This window comes from Myodes glareolus, chromosome 9 (genome assembly GCF_982192425.1).
Source record: "Myodes glareolus chromosome 9, mMyoGla1.1, whole genome shotgun sequence".
NCBI lineage: Eukaryota > Metazoa > Chordata > Mammalia > Rodentia > Cricetidae > Myodes > Myodes glareolus.
In genome coordinates, this window is record NC_142034.1 from 75595099 (window position 1) to 75602015 (window position 6917).

At 43.1% G+C, this 6917-nt stretch overlaps 1 long non-coding RNA gene across 2 annotated transcripts; it reads right to left on the reverse strand.

Moving 5' to 3' along the window:
- Positions 1-1858: 1858 nt before the first annotated feature.
- On the reverse strand, positions 1859-6913 carry LOC125401601 (uncharacterized). Of its 2 annotated transcripts, XR_007232401.3 has the most exons (4): positions 6777-6913; positions 6428-6621; positions 3716-3866; positions 1859-3617 (listed from the first exon to the last, which is right to left on the reverse strand). It is a non-coding gene; the product is annotated as an uncharacterized LOC125401601 (long non-coding RNA). The 2 variants fall into 2 exon arrangements; XR_007232400.3 differs by having other exon boundaries at positions 6428-6903.
- Between the last annotated feature and the right edge of the window lie 4 nt (positions 6914-6917).

Consider the following 6917-nt stretch of genomic DNA (forward strand, 5'->3'; position numbering starts at 1 on the left):
TATATGAGTTCATAACTTTGGTGACAAACTAAAAGAGTAAGATGCGAACATAGTTCTGGGTGAAACGCAAAAGCAACCACCACCACCACCTTGTATTTATTTGAGATACATTATTACTCAACATCTAATTCACCATCATCGTCTCATCTTAAAACTTCCCAAACAATGTACCTTCAACTACTAACAAGAATTTGGGGCCAAAAAAATTTAGGTACATCCTTTCCTGCCTATCATCACAAGTATTTGACTCTGCTCCTTAAGCTGCTTTCCAGAGATTCTAGTTACATGCCATAAGAAACATAGCATCTGCAGCAGAGTGAGTTATTAGCTTATTAAATAATGCTGTGGCTAAAGAGGAGGTTCCTAGACTTGACCTCTTATTCCTTAGTAATTACTTATCCTTCCTTCCTCCTCATCTTCTACTGGAATTATATATCAACAAGGTAAAGATAGTATAGAAATTTATGCATGACGTAAATTCTCCCAAGGGCCTGTAACACCTTATTGATAAGAAAGGATAGACTTGATGATGACGGGAAGGGCAAGTCTTACTGGTAAAGAGCCTACGGAAATCATTGTCCACTGAGCAGAATGTAGGGTGATTAATTGTTCCACACTGATAAGAACTGGCAGGTAGCATTAACTGTTGCCGTAGATAAACATTATTTCAAAGATCTTTTAAGACTTTTTGAGGATGTTGTCTGGGCTAACACCTGAGGCCATGTTGATGTCAGGGGTCCGTGCAGCTGCTGGGATCAGAGTGATTGAAATCAGTGGCCCCGGCTGCCTCCTGAGGCCGTGGTGATGTCAGGGCCTGAGCTGCAGTCAAGGTCCGTGTCTGGGTCCATGGCCCTATCACAGCTGGGATCTGTGTTGAAGTTCGTGGGCCGTGTTACTACCAAAGGCCGTGCTGATGCCCAGGGTCTGTGGCCACCACCTAAGGCCACATTGGTATCCAAGGGCCATGCTGTCTCTGGGACCATACAGATACAAATGTGTCTGAGCTGCTACTCAGGGCCATGGTCATGTCTGGGCCTGAGCTGCGATCGAGGGCCCTGTCTGGGTCCGTGGTCCTACTGCAGCCCTGGTCTGTGTTGATGTCTGTTGATCATTTTACCGCCAGGGACCTTGGGAGAGCTGGCCCCAGTAGCCAGGGCACCGGTTCTGCCCCTTACTGGACGCCTCAGTGGAAGAACTACCTTCTCAAGTCCCCCACCCCCGGGAGCACTAGCCCCAATGGCGCATGTATGGGAGATTTGGTCTTAACCTTCGGCAGCCCTCAGAGAACTGCTCCTCAACTCAGGCCGCTGCAACAGGAGAGCTGGTCCTGACCCTCACCTGAAAGGAGTCGTCCCAGTGGAGGTCTGGACTGATCAACTCAGCTACCAGCCAAGGTCTTTGAGTTGGACCACCCGGAAAGCTACAGCTTCTATGAGCTGCTGGAAAGTGTGAAGGGACTGGTTCTATAGAATCGTAGTCGCAGGATCTCCATGACTCAGGGCAGCAGCAGGTTATCCAAGAGACGTTTCGGTGAGGGTCCAGTCTTGATGGTGTACCAGAAGCCAAAGGCATTGAACCAGATCAACAACTCACCGCAACAAACACTTGCAAGAAAAGCTGGTTGGTATACTGTGTGGCACACTGCAGCTCCCAAGACCACTTGACAAAGGAATAGGTAATTGAGAGGTGGGGAGAGATGGAGGAGTGAAATGTTTTCATGGCTATTATTATTCTTTACTTATTATTATTTTCGTTTGTGAGGACACCCTACAAGGGAAGAGGGCAGACATGGAAGGACTGGGAAATGAGTGAGATTGGGGTGTATGATGTGAAATTACCAAAGAATTAACTTAAAAAATTGTGAAAAGAAAAAAAATCTTTTAATGATACCCCATCATATTTAGATACCTAAAATTACATCCAAAAAATCCTATAGAAATTATTTCTAATGCTTCTACAGCTGGATCTTCATAAAGATAAAGAACTTGTGTTTTTATGCACGACTTCTACGCCTTCCACAAGAGTCGGCTGTGCCAAGTCCTGGCTGTACAGCGCAACAGTTTGAACTCACCGTCATCAATTAGTTGTTACTAGGTGTTTCTCAGTCACGGAATGATGTGGGATTCCGCTTTGTACGCCATGCATATGTTTTACTACCATCGGTTATTAAAGAAGCTGTTTCCGCCAATGGTTTAGTAGAGTAAAGCCAGGCGGGAAATGTGAACAGAGATAGAGAGAGAAAGTAGGCGGAGTCAGAGAGCTGCCATATAGCTGCCCAAGGAGAAAGTCGTCAGCTGCCAGCCAGAGCCTTACCAGTAGGCCACAGCATTGTGGTGGTTCACAGATTAATAGAAATGGGTTAATTTAAGATGTAAGAATTAGCTAGAAATATGCATAAGCTATTGGTCAAACAGTGTTGTAATTAATATAGTTTCTGTGTGATTATTCACGTCCAGGTGGCCGGGAAATGATCAAGCAGTCTCTGTCTGCCAACTGAATATTTTAACTGACTCTGAAAATTGTTCTAAAACTGTTTCTCTTTTAGAAACTTCAAACTTAAGCCCAACCCCACTACCAATGTTATTTCACTACTGTATCTCTCCCTGCAGATGTCTATGAGACAAGAGTTTCAACATTTTTTCATAACTCTTTTTGTGCTCATTCTAATCTACCAGGTCCTTTAGCCTCCTCACCTCTAATGCTTTATTTTCAGTATATTCAAAAGTCTCATGAACTTTATCAAAATGCAAAATCCTTACAGGAACAACCATTTTTCCTCGAGCAAGCAGGATAGACCAGCTTGTTCTTTCACACGACTGCCCTCTGCTGGCAGAATTAATACTGGCACGCTAACACCAATCACGTTAGACAAACATTTAAAATACGTTCCTGTAACACTTGCTACTTTTCTAATACGGTTGTTGTTTCCACTCACCGGGGTGGAATAACCTAGGATGCCATTGTCATTTATTATACACCTTTTTCTTTCTAGGACTCCCACCATAACTAAAAACTGATGTTGGTGCTGCTTATACTAGAAAACGCTTTAAGAATTGTTGCAATTTATGGACTGTTAATCATGTTACTGGAATCCCTTACAATCCACAAGGATAACTGTGTTGAAAAACACCATCAAATACTTAAACAGTAAATTTTAAAAATAGAAAGAGGGTATATAAAAACACTGAAATCTTCACGTACATTTAACCATACATTTAACATACATTTAATCCCCACATACATTTAATCATACATTTAACATACATCTAACCCCCCCTCCCCGCATTTAGCCTTCCTTGCTTTAGTCTTTTTCACTTTAAAAGACAATACTTCTGCTGATAACCCAAAGAATTTTTGTCCTAAAGGAGACACATCCTAAAGTATATGTTAAATGAAAGTATCTAGAAACTAACCAATAGAAAGGATCGGTGTTCTTTTAAGATCAGGTTGGGGTTACTGTTTTGACTTCCCCCCAAATGAATGAAGTTCCAGATGGCTTCTGTTCTGCTGCTCCTGAACAGGACAACATTCTAGGGACCACTGGACAAAGGAAGCATCTGAAGGTAGATGACAAACTCGTTGAGGGAGATGACCCAAGAGAAGAGGAAGTCGGTGACCTGGGGAGACATCAAGATTTTAACTTATCAAGTCAAGACCTTGGGGAGACAGCAAGGACACAATGCTACTGACAGGAAAATGGTGCTCTTATGCTTACCGATCATATTATACGTTAATTCTTTGCTTGTCGGTGCAGAACCCAAATGCCTTTTATGGGGGCAATAAAAGGCACTCCTGTAATAGGAGACAGTACATTGTTGTTTTGCCATGCTAAGGATTGCTTTTTTTTCCCCTTCAGGACCAATTGTCTGGAAAAAGATATTATAGAAATATTGAGTCACATGAATGGAGGCTATTTTGGTTGAACTAATCTAATTAATCAGTCCAAATGCAATAATGTAGATTTAGGCACAAATAGGCACTCTTCAGAAAGCTCTGATAATGGAAATTATAGTTGTATGAAGATGAACAAAGGAGTCTCTGATGTACTGATGCCATTGTACCCAGAATAACTCTATCTGTTACTAATGGTTTAGAAAAATAACCTCTGGCTTCGCTTGGCACATGGCAGTCAACAAGCGCAATCTTGTTGCATCAGAGGATGGACTCTTAAATGTTTTTTTGTATGGCTTAGGAATTACTCATATGTATTAGAGTCCACCTGCACCCATATCCATAGGGGCTTCCCCTGATATTTCTGTCAATGGTGTTTTTTTTAAATAACATCATTTATGCTTTAAATGTGCTTGTGTTCCTCTTTATTCTTATTCCACCTCCAACCATACCATTTCCTCTGGTAACAACCGCCTTTGGGAAAATGCTACATATACTGCCCTTCCTGTGGGTTATAAAGGCTTATGTGGGATACAGACAGTGTTATATCCGTTATGTTTGATAAATCTTTGCAATCGGTCAATGGAATTGAGAGTTCTTCCCAAAGTTGTGATGCATCTACTGGATCCTGTAATGATTGTATCCATGACAGCTTTTTTTTTTCCAGTCCCAAGAATGATTTCTAGAATATAGAGAGGTCTCAAAAATAGCCTATATGTGACAGGGAGCCTTCATGGGACTGACCTAGGCCCTCTGCATATATATTACAGTTGTATAACAGGGTCTTCCTATGGGACTCCTAGCAGTGAGAGCAGGGGGTCTCTAACTCTGCTGCCTGATTTTAGAACCCATTCCCCCTGTTGGATTGCCTCATCCCATCTTGGTGGAAGAAGGGGTTCCTGGTCTCACTGCACTTGATATACCATGGCTGGCTGATATCCATGGGATGCCTGACTGTATCTGAAGAGAAACAGTGGAGAAGTGGATGTGGGGGAGGGGAGGGAGACCTGGGAAGAGAGGAGGGAGGGGAAACTTTGGTTAGGATGTAAAAACAAGAAAATAAAAAAAATGGCGAACTGGAGAGATGGCTCAGCTGTTAAGAGCAGTGGCTTCTCTTCCATAGTTCCCAAGTTCAATTCCCAGCAACCACATGGTGGCTCACAACCACCTGTAATGAGATCTGGTGCCCTCTTCTGGCCTGCAGGAGTACATGCAGCCAGACCATTATATTCATAACAAATAAATAATAATAAATATTTATAAAAATTGGCATGCATGTTTAGTAAAATCATTAATATTATAGCGAAAATATTAGCAGAAATTAGCTAGAAGATGGGCAAATTGAGAGCCATGGTTTTACAAAATAAAGCTACTATAGATTATTTGTGGGTCAAACATAATTTTGATTGTCAACAATTTCCTGTCATGTGTTACTTTCATGTATCAGATTTCCTTCATACTACCAAAGGTCAAATTCGTGATTTGCGTAGAGATAAACAAAATCTTTCAAGTGACCTTTGAGTAGCCGTCAAGGTTAAGATGGCTTTTCCCTTTTCTGGGTCCTCTGTTAGTGTTGGCTAGTCTTAGAATTCTGTTATGCTTGACTGTATTACTTATACTAGCCATCCAGGCGATGCACTCAATCTTAGCCTCCGTCACAATTGTCCTTCTTCCTTTTAAAAAAAAAGTGTGTGGGGGGGGAGATTGAGGAGGCAAAAACGTCCTTGGGCTCACAGATGAGCACTGGGGAAACCTGGAGTATTAAACACACAGGGTTGTTCCCTCAAAAGAAGGAATACATAACCAGTTAGCTGCCCAGGAGGCTGTGAGCAGACATGGGTAATAGCCTGATGACCTTTGCACTGTATGCGTGACTGAGACCCACCCCACCCTCACGGCTGTCTTTCCCCAGACCGATATTGTAAGCTTGTTTTTCTCTGGCAATCTATAGAACCCATCTTTATTCCAGGTTTATGTATACTTTTTAAGGGGTTTCAATGTAGTAACATATAATCTTTATTTAGCTTATTTTGTGCCTCATTCTGCACATGGGATTGAGTTAATTATTGTCAGAAAAGTTTTCACTAAAATTGTGCTGTGCTTAAATATGCCTAAAATAAATTGCTTAGGGTAACTCTCTCAAAGTTTGAACCAACATGGGCTACTTAGTTGTACTGAACCAAACTACCTTCTTGCCTCCTGTGGACCGTTACTCTGACGGCCGCGGTGGCCCCATCACAATCCCATGATCAAGACTGAGAAGGAAGAGGTATGCACACGGGACGAGGTCAGATTCACCCACCAGGCGGAATTTTGAGCAGGATCTTTGGAAAGAGTGCTGATGGACAGAAAAGAGGCAGCTGGGATATCCCGTGCAGGGGTAGTGAGTGGAAAAGACAGCGCTGCTTCCCTCCTCAGTGGAGAGATTAGGAGGCAAGAACACAAAGAGCGGAGATTGGAAAAGCAAGGATGAGGGTTGAAGGTGCAGACAGGGCTGAAACAAATGGCTGGAGAGACTTGAAGAGGATGGACAGACCTTCTCTGACAAACTCGAGAGGAGTGGGTTCTCCCACCTCCAGCCAGCCTCTCTTCTATTTCCATTCAGTTCCACGTGGAGCTCAGCTTCACCACGGAGATGTTGACACCCCACTGTTTCCAAGCTGTGTATGCACGGCTGTTGTCAGTCTGCTTGTGGCAACGTTCCCAGGTTACTTCCTTGCCGGTGTTTCCCTGTGGAGGGATATGGTGGGTTAAGTAGGAGCTGGGCACAAAAGCATTTTCTAACTCTTAATGGAGATTGGAGTCCAGTCTCTGGGTCTTTCGACGGGACCAGGAAGAGAGCCTGGGATAATTGTGCTGCTCCCTGGATGTTCAGCTTGACCCACCCAGCAATCCTGGGTGGCCAGTTTGGGCTCCACTCTCAGCCTCTGCAGATGCAGCCTGTTCTGATAAAGTTCTCAGGTACCTTTGGCCTCTTTCTAAGACCCTGGAGAGACATTTTCTATGGGAATTTAACTTGTGATTTT